Source organism: Bubalus bubalis, chromosome 1, assembly GCF_019923935.1.
Source record: "Bubalus bubalis isolate 160015118507 breed Murrah chromosome 1, NDDB_SH_1, whole genome shotgun sequence".
NCBI classification, from domain to species: domain Eukaryota; kingdom Metazoa; phylum Chordata; class Mammalia; order Artiodactyla; family Bovidae; genus Bubalus; species Bubalus bubalis.
The window spans coordinates 26323011-26333858 of record NC_059157.1 but is presented as its reverse complement, the minus strand read 5'-3'; positions in this window follow the sequence as shown (position 1 = coordinate 26333858).

Genomic DNA, 10848 nt, shown 5'->3' with positions numbered 1-10848 from the left:
GAACTGAACTGAGCCCAGATACAGTAAAATAAAAGAGTTGTCTCTGTGCAGATACTACATTAAGTTTCTGTCAGACCTACTTTTTTCAGTTACACCACTGAACTACTTGATGGCTTCTATACAAGAAGCCACTGGGTTACATATCTTACTATTTTTATAAATATACAAACAATATAGCAATTTATTCCTTTTGGTAAAAAAGTTTATTTTCTTTAGTGAAACAAAAAAACCAAAAATCTCTTTATTTCATCTAATTCTGCTTCTCTCCCAGAAGGTAACCCCTCACACAAACTCTGCTATGTCTATGTCCTATGCTCATTTTTGTTGTTCCTTTAGCAGTATGAATTTCTTTCCGTGTCACTATCAGTTTTCATCATATTTTAAAATTCCTTGTAGGATTCTAAAATACAATTTGTGGACATTTAGTTTATTTTCATGGCTTTGCAATTATAAGTAACGCTGTAGTGAACATACTTGGAATGAAAGCTTATAAAGCAGGTAACAGATAAAGATATGTTTAGGTGCACACTTATTTTGTATGACACTCCTGAAGTCCCTTCCAGAATGTCTGAATCTTTATGCACTTCCACCAGCAGTGGGGAGAATGGCTTATCCTGAGACATGCAAACAGTAATTGTAGTTAAATGACATCAGTGAACATATTTGTAAGGGTGAGACTACAGTTCCTCTATTTCTACTACCAGATTCATTTTCAGAGAATCCCTGGCACATCCTGCAAAGATATCCCTGGGGAGATGGGGTCAGGTGGCCAACAACTCCCCAGCTTGGCGAGGGGTCCACTGTGAGTACTGCTAACAGGTGCCTGTGTTGGAGCAACTGAAAAAGGGAGAAGGAAGACCAACAGAAGACCTCTAAAACTAAAAAATCTGAAAGGGTGGGAAGAAATCAAGAATTAGGACTCCTGGCTGTAGCCCCATGTGCCAAAACAGTATTTTCCACCTAGAAAGAACAAACAGCTTGTGACCAACTCACTTCACATTATAAGTCAAGAAGTTCAACACTGAATGATGTATCCAAGGCGCTATAATTATCGTTTTGTAAATGAAGTCATTTTGGAAACATCAACTACCTAATTCAACCCTTTTGCCTATTGAGTCATTGAATTCCAGATCATTCAAGAAAGCCTGTTTGCTTAGCAACAAAACCATGCAACAGAAGCAGGGGACATGCCCCCAAACAATAAAACAATCGTGGCATGAGATCCACGTCCCTGCCCAGTGAGCTCAGTAAGTGCTTATGATAACTCCTCGGTGCACACTAAAAACTAGAAGGAAAAGGCTACATTATACTAGAACCTGATATGATTTACCATTTTTAGCACATTACTGCCTTTTTGCGCATTTCCACTGCGCCATGACAGTCGCAGCTTGACCAGGCACGGACAAGAAAACTCCACTGGAGAACAGAGCTCCTCGAAGCGCCCCCAAATGCCACCCAGTGGTTTCAGTTTGTCCACAGGATGTACTATTCAGCAATTCAAAGGTATGAACTATTGATACATGCTACATGAATCTCAGTATCAATAACCTCAGGTATGCAGATGGCACCACCTTAATGACAGAAAGTGAAGAGGAACTAAAGAGCCTTCTGATGAAGGTGAATGAAGAGAGTGAAAAGGCTGGCTTAAAACTCAACATTAAAAAAACTTACAGATTAAGGCATCTAGTCGCATCACTTCATGGGCAAATAGATGGCGAAAAAAATGAAACAGTGACAAACTTTATTTTCTTGGGCTCCAAAATCACCGCAGATGGTGACTGCAGCCATGAAATTAAAAGACGTTTACTCCTTGAAAGAAAAGCTGTGACAAGCCTAGACAGTGTGTTGAAAAACAGACATCACTTTGCTGACAAAGGTCCGTATAATCAAAGCTATGGTTTTTCCAGTAGTCATGTGCGGAGATCAAACCTGTGAATTCTAAAGGAAATCAGTCCTGAATATTCATTGGAAGGACTGATGCTGAAGCTGAAGCTCCAATACTTTGGCCACCTGATGCAAAGAGCCAACTCTTTGGAAAACACCCTGATGCTGGGAAAGATTGAGGGCAGGAGGAGAAGGGGCCAACAGAAGATGAGATAGTTGGATGGCATCACCAACTCAATGGACAAGAGTTTGAGCAAACTCCAGGAGATCAGTAAAGGACAGGGAAGCCTGGTGTGCTGCAGTCCATGGGGTCACAGAGCTGGACACAACTGAGCAACTGAACAACAACATGAATCTCTAATACCCTGAGTGAAGAAAGCCAGACAAACTTATATACAGTATAGTTGTGTTTATATAAGTTTCTAGAAAATGCAAGCTAATCAATAGTGTCAGCAAATCAGTGGTTGCCTAGAGGTGAGGTGAAGTGGGGCACAGGCTAGATGGAAGGATTCCCAAGAGGCCTCAGGAAACTTTGGGGGACAACAGATATGTTTATCATCTTGATTGTGGTAAGGGTCTCACAGGTGTGCACACCTATGTAAAAACTTAGAAAGTTGCAGAGTTCACAATAATCCCTCAAATAAGGTTGTTAAAAATATACTTGGGAGCATATCCAACAACATGGGTGGTCTGCTTGGTATTGTGGATACCATGTTGAGCAAAAAAGAAAAGGCAAGGTCTTTGTAGATCTTAAGACAATGAAGAATCCTCTGTCCCATTTTCTTGCTCAGCTTCTGCTCCCTGCTACACATGCACACTCCCTCTCAGTGACTACAGTGTCATAGGATGAAGTTGTTAACATCAAAAAGGATTCACTGGATCACTGCTTCAGGCAAGGGCTGCTAGAATTAGTCATCCTAGAGCCTGAAGCAGCAGCAGCAGCAGAGCCTGAAGCTAGACTTGGCCGCTATTTGGAACTGGATAGAATTCTCTGGCCTCTGTTTGTAGAGACAGTGACATCTATTTTTGTACTGTTAGGAAAGCTGTCTAGCTGTCCTCGGAAGAGCCAGCACTGGGTTAAAATCGTGGGCTCAGAAATAAACCCACAAACCTATCATCAATTAATTTTCCTCAAAGGAGGTAAGAATATACAATGGAGAAAAGACAGTCTCTTTAGCAAGCAGTGCTGGAAAAGTTGGACAGCTTCATGTATATCAACGAAATTAGAATACTCCCTCACACGATATCTAAAAATAACTCAAAATGATTTGAAGACCTAAATGTAAAACGTAACACCATAAAATTCTTAGAAGAGAACACAGGTAAAAACATTCCCTGATGTAAATAATAGTAGTATTTTCTTAGATCAGTCTCCCAAGCTAAAAAACTAAATCCCAAAATAAATGGGACCTAGTCACACATAAAAGTTTTTTACACAGCAAAGGAAACCATAAACAAAATGAAAAGATATGGACTGGGAGAAAATATTTGCAAATGATGTGACCAACAAGGGCTTAATTTCCAAAATATTTAACAGTCCATACAACTCAGTATCAAAAAAAAAAAACCACCCCAAAATAAAAAATGACTAGAAAACCCTAAAAAGACATTTCTCCAAAGAAGACATACAGATAGCCAATAGGCACGTGAGAAGATGCTCCACATTGCTATTAGAAATGCAAGTCAAAACTCCAATGAGGTACCATCTCACATTGATCAGAATGACCATTATCAAAGAGCCCACATATAATAAATGCTGAAGAGGATATGGAGAAAAAGGAACCCTCCTGGACTGTCATGGTTATGTAACTTGGCGCAACCACTACAGAAAACATATGCAGTTTCCTTGAAAAACTAAAACTAGAGCCACCACATGACCCAGCAATCCCACTCTTAGGCATATATCCAGGACAATGAAAACTGATTTGCAAGCTACATGCACCCAGTGTTCACTGCAGCACACTTTATAATAGCAAGGCATGGAGACAACCCAAATGCCCATCAACAGATGGCTGCTTTAACATGTATGTACACACACACACACACACACACACACACACACACACATTGAGTACTGGCCATGAGAAAATAAATACTGCCATTTGCAGCAACATGGATGGACCTAGAGAATACCATAGTAAGTGAAGTAAGTCAGATAAAGACAAATATTGTATCACTTAATGCAGAATCTAAAAAAAATAATACAAATGCATCTATGTATAAAACAGCCTCAGAGAGAAAACAACTTATGGTCACTAAAAAGGAAAACAGCGGGAAGGATAAATTAGGAGTATGGGATTAACAAACTACTATATAGAAAATAAATGAGTAACAAACATTTACTGTATAGCACAGGGAACTACAATACTTTGTAATAACTAGGTAAAATAATCTAAAATATATATGAAAGTGAAAGTTGCTCAGTCGTGTCCGACTCTTTGCAACCCCATGGACTATGCAGTGCATGGAATTCTCCAGGCCAGAATACTGGACTGGGTAGCTTTTCCCTTCTCCCAACCCAGGGATCAAACCCAGGTCTCCTGCATTGCAGGCAGATTCTTTACCAGCTGAGCCACAAGGGAAGCCATACACACACACACACACACACACACACATATATACATAAAATATAAAAATACATATACAAATAAAAAAGTCACTTTGCTGTACACCTGAAACTAACACAATATTGTAAATGAATTATACTTCAGTTAAAAAAGTTTTTGTAACAATGAAGTATACACATTGTTTTGAATAATATCCACACATATGCTTTCTTTTCTTCATCCTTTCCTTTGAATTGTAGTTAAAGTGTGAGGAAAGGGTAATGATAAGGGCAGGGAAATAAACTTGACGTAACATTTTGCAGTGACAAATGTAGATTTTAAAACATATCAGTGGAAAACAACTAGTCAGATGTGCTGGCATCCACTGTAATACGAAACACCATCAGTAATTGTATACAAGAACAGAAAGACTTCAAATCTCCTCTATTCAAACTTATCTATATAATTTTCCTTGATGGATCTGATGCTTTGCTGAATTCGTGGTGTTTTTCATATAAAAAAAAATCCTTACTCAGCAGAAATGGCCTTCAGAGGGCCTGACCAATCACCGATGTCTCATTTAAACCTTGCTGTCAACATACACAATGTCACAAGAGAGGTGGTGCAAAATAAATAAAACTATACACCCCATGGTACTCCACCTCGCGCCCCCCACTCCCCCCGCAAAAAAACAAACATGAAGAAATGAACTCTGCAAAATACCAAGTAGGAAATGGCCTTGTTTTTGCTGAGAAACTGTACAAGATGTTTGTGGTTTAGTAGTGTGATTGCATTGTCCTGTTCTCCGACCTTCTATATGACCAGCATATTACTATGACAGAAGAGGCCCACACACTACCGCTCCTCCTCTGCCTACTTGGCCACTCTCGGCAATAACAGGAAGATGACAAGGCAAGCAAGGTTCCATGTGCCTTTAAAGTTAGAAACTATTGATAAGGTTGGCCCTGTCCTTTTTTCTTCCCACATCTTGGATCCTCAGTAACAGTCTTTCCCGAACACTTGGGATGTTTGGCCTTCTATTTATAGAGAGGTAGTCAGAATGGAATCCATTTGCTTTGAAGAAGAGTTAACATTAAGTTGTTCTTGCTTCCCACAATTTAGCCACCAAACAGTAAACTGTCGTGGTGATTAACAATAATTACCTCTGTTCTTGAAAAAGTTTCTTTCAATAGTCTACCTAACCACTTCCCTTTTCACAAATCGGGGACACTGAAATCAGCAATGCCAGAATTCTCTGAGTAGCCAAAGACCAGCAAATAATAGGTCAGTTGAGTTATTACATAAGTAGTGCATGTTATTGAAGTTGACAAATACAATCAAACTAAATTTCTGTATGGAGCCAGAAGACAACCTAAACGACTGGAAAGCTAGTGTTCATGGATTGGGAAACAGTATCGTTTACATTCTTACTTTCTCAAATTGACCTATTTATTCAGTGCAATTCCAATTAAAATCCTGGCGTATTTTTTTATGAAAACTAAGACAGTTCTACAATTGGAAATGTAAGACTACAGATACAGAATAGCCAAAAGTTCTTGAGGCAAAAAAGAACACATTTAGAAGACTTATGTTGCCTACTTTTAACACTTTCTAAAAAACTACAATAGTGACATGGATATGTCTAATAAGACTAGATATATGAATGGGACAGAGATTCTACACACAGATCCACACATGGCCAACTGATTTCCATAAAGGTGACAAGATAGTTTATAATAGACAGGGACAGTCTTGTCAACAAATGGTGTTTGCTCCCATGTATCTTTATATGGGAGAAAAATAAATCTGATCCTTACCTCACATAATATAAAAAATTACTCAAAATGGACAATACACCTACATGTAAAAGCTAAAACTATAAAACCTTTAGAAGTAGGAAAAAAAATTTCAATGACTTTGGCACAGGCAAATAAATATTCCTTAGGATACAAAGTACCAAACATTTAACAAGAAAAAAATCATAACTACAAGCCACCGACTGGGAGGAAATAATTTAAACAAATATATAAGACAAAGGACTAACTATTATCTAGAATTTTTCCTTGGAAGGAAAGTTATGACCAACCTAGATAGCATATTCAAAAGCAGAGACATTACTTTGCCAACAAAGGTCCGTCTAGTCAAGGCTATGGTTTTTCCTGTGGTCATGTATGGATGTGAGAGTTGGACTGTGAAGAAGGCTGAGCGCCGAAGAATTGATGCTTTTGAACTGTGGTGTTGGAGAAGACTCTTGAGAGTCCCTTGGACTGCAAGGAGATCCAACCAGTCCATCCTAAAGGAGATCAGTCCCGGGTGTTCATTGAAAGGACTGATGCTGAAGCTGAAACTCCAAGTACTTTGGCCACCTCATGCGAAGAGTTGACTCATTGGAAAAGACCCTGATGCTGGAAGGGATTGGGGGCAGTAGGAGAAGGGGACGACAGAGGATGAGATGGCTGGATGGCATCACCGACTCGATGGACATGAGTTTGAGTAAACTCTGGGAGTTGGTGATGGACAGGGAGGCCTGGTGTGCTGTGGTTCATGGGGTCCCAAAGAGTCGGGACACGACTGAGCGACTGAACTGAACTGAGAACATAAAAAGAATTGTTACAACTTATCTTTAGGATCGGAGAAGGTAACGGCACCCCACTCCAGTACTCTTGCCTGGAAAATCCCATGGACGAAGGAGCCTGGTAGGCTGCAGTTCATAGGGTCGCTAAGAGTCAGGCACAACAGAGCGACTTCACTTTCACTTTTCACTTTCATGCATTGGAGAAGGAAATGGCAACCCACTCCAGTGTTCTTGCCTGGAGAATACCAGGGACGGGGGAGCCTGGTGGGCTGCTGTCTATGGGGTTGCACAGAGTCAGACACGACTGAAGCGACTTAGCAGAGCATAGCATCTTTAGGATACACTTTTAGAAACTGAATTGCTCTGTCAAAGGATATAAATAAATATGAAAAAATCTTGGTGCATATTGCCAAACTTACAGGTGGTACCAAATGGGTCATTTAGTAGGAAAACCAGGGGGTAGGGTGGGGGGAGCTGTGTCTCTCAGTCCCTTCCCAGAAACCCTTAGTAGATATTCTTAAATCTGAATAAAAACCTGGTTTTTTGAATGGCTTTCCAATGACTGGTTTAAAATCTACTGTCGTATCACTGAATTAACTTCATTTTAAATAATTCTATATTCATTTTGATCATATCAATCAAGGCATATGACTTACCTATTAGCAAATCTGAAAAATAATAGCTAGGAATATATTTGTATTTTCCTCAGCTGGAACTATTTCAGTCTGAAATACACTATTATAGGACTATTACACTGTTCTTTTCAAAACTGTTGAAGTGGAAAAGAATCTGTCATAATTAAATGAGATAGCCAATCCTACTTAGTAAAATGTAACAACTTGAACCTCTCTTTGAAACACTAACAGAATTTAATCATTTATTCATAGGCAGTAAACACTTTCTATACGCCAAGATCTGCTCTAAAAATCGGTTATTCTGCAATAGACGAAGCAGAGAAAAATTCCTGCTCTTTCCCCTTAATTACAGGGTAAAAAGGAAACAGAAAACAAGTAAGTAAAAAAGGGTTAATTGGTAAGTAATAGACCAAAAAAAAAAAAAAAACCTGGCAAGGGAATGAGAGTCATCTGTTTAAGTTGGATACACACAGATCTCACTAAACGTGTCATTAAAATTGCTGAGAAAAGCATTTAGGTTGAGAGAACAGCAAACGCAAAGGGTGAGGAGTGCAAGGGGGCCTGGAGCACATGTTTGAGAAACAGCACAAAGTCTGTGACTCAAGTTGAGTGAATAACGGGCAAACTGAGAAGTCAGGTAGAGGTTGAGAACTCATCCTGTAGGGCCTTGGAAAGACTGTTTTGCGCTTATTTGAAATGAAATAGAAAAAGCTACTAACATCTGAACCGAACCACTCTTGCTACTGTGATGAGACTAGGTTACAGAAAGCCAAGGAAGAAAGGGGTAGGGCCCAATGAGAAACAACCATAATAATCCAGTCAAGAGTCCAGAAATAAACCCACACACTTATGGTCAATTCATCTACGACAAAGGAGACAAGAATACATAATGGGGAAAAGGCAGTCTCTTCAATAAGTGGTGTTGGGAAAACCGGAAAGCTACACATAAAAGAATGAAATTAGAACATTTCCTTATACAATATACAAAAATAAACTCAAAATGGACCTAAATGTAAGAGACCACAAACCACAAAACTCATAGAAGAAAGCAGGTAGTATACTCTTTGACATCAGTCCCCTCAAATTTTTTTTTAGATATGTCTCCTCAAGCAAGGGAAACAAAAGCAGAAATAAACAAATGGAACCACATCAAACTAAAAAGTTTTTGCACAGCAAAGGAAACTATACACAAAAGGAAAAGGCCGCCTGCTGAATGGGAGATGATACCTGCAAAAGATTTATCGGATAAAGGGTTAGTATCCAAAACATACAATGAACTCATACAACAACAAAGAAAAACAAACAACCCAATTAAGAAATAGGCAGATAATCTGAATAAACATTTTTCCAAAGACATACAGATGGCCAGGAGGCACATGAAAAGATGCTCAACATCATTAACCATCAAGGAAATGCAAATCTAAACCACAATGAGTTGTCACCTCACACCTGTCAGAATGTCTAGTATCAAAAAGAACAACAAGTAAGTGTTGTTGATGATGTGGAGAAAACACCGTGTACACCGCTGGTGGGAACGCACATTTGCAGCCACTATGGAAAATGGTATGGGAATTTTTCAAAAAAAACGAAAAATAGAACTGCTATATGAACCAACAATTTCACTTCTGGGTACATACCCAAAGAAAACAAAAACACTAATTTGAAAAGATACACACACATCAGTGTTCACTGCAGCATTATTTACAATTGCCAAGATACGGAAGCAACCCAAATGCTCATCAATAGATGAATGGGTGAAGAAAATGCGGTACACACATGCCCACATACACACGATGGAATATTACACACAGCCATGAAAAAGAATGAAATTTTGCCATTTGCAATAACACAGATGAACCTAGAGTGTATTATGCCTAGAAAATAAGTCAGAGAAAGACAAATATATATCTTATCAGTTATATGTAAAATCTAAAATATACAAGAAATGAGTATAACAAAATAGAAACGGACTCATAGAGAACAAACTAGTGGTTACCAGGAGGAGAAGGAAAGAGAGAGGTGCAAGCCAGGGGTAGAGAATAAAGAGGCACAAACTACTACATATAAAGTAAATAAGCTGCAAGAACATACTGCACAGCACAGGGCAGAGAGCCAGTATTTTATAAAAACATTAAATGGAGTATGATCTATAAAAATAATGAATTATCATGTTGCACACTTGAAGCTAATACTGTAAATTAACTACACTTGAGTAAAGAACAAACATAAAAACCAAAAAGCTATCTGAAATACTAATTTTGTAGTACAAACTCAATTACTCTTCCTGTGTCTTATTAAACATTTTGGGTGATTTGGGGATAGTAAGAGTGAGGGAATAGAAAGAGGAGTAAATAAAATGAAGTAGTAGAAGGAAGGTAACTTGGTGAAAGTGACACTGTGGGAAAACTCCACATCTAAAATCCATTATAATGAAGGCTCTTTAGACTTTGCCTCTTTACCAAAAGAGGGAAAAATTACTTGAGTATATAAGCAGAACATGTCAGAAAAGGCTCTGATAAGTAGTTTTAAAAACTGTGTTTTGGAAATAGATTTTAAATTATGTCAGTTAGCACACCGAAAAGGAAGCAAAAACCTCACTATTGAGCTGTATAAGCTTGAGGAGAATCTTAAACCTTTTTTTTTTGGCTTTCTTTTCTCCAACATGAATATGTAAATGAGACCTGACATTTATATGGCACTTGTCATCAAAGCATTTCCACAAGCACTACTTCATCTGTCAGAGTGTGATATGCCTATACACATACTCTTCTAGGAAGATATACTGAGTATCAACTGTGAGACAGGTGAAGGGGCAATGAAAATGGAAAAAACCCTGAAATGTATATACATGGACACAGTCTAACAAAGAGTGAGGTTTAACGCCAATGCTGAATGCTATCACTGTGGGCTGGTATAGCACTTATAATTTTCAGTCTTTTCATGATATCACTTGATTAACAAAATGGCCTTAAACATGCAACTATACTCTGGGATATTCAGCTCATTAAAGGTGAAGATTTCTAATTAATATTTCTGATTAATATTCTTAATATTTATAACTATACTATTTATATTGTTAATTACATGTGATTTGCCAGACATGTACACTTGGGATAACTACACATAGGAAAAGTCATAATGCAAGAAATATATTAAGTATGTGAGAAAACAGAACTCTGTTATACTGAAACATGCCGTGATTAGTTTT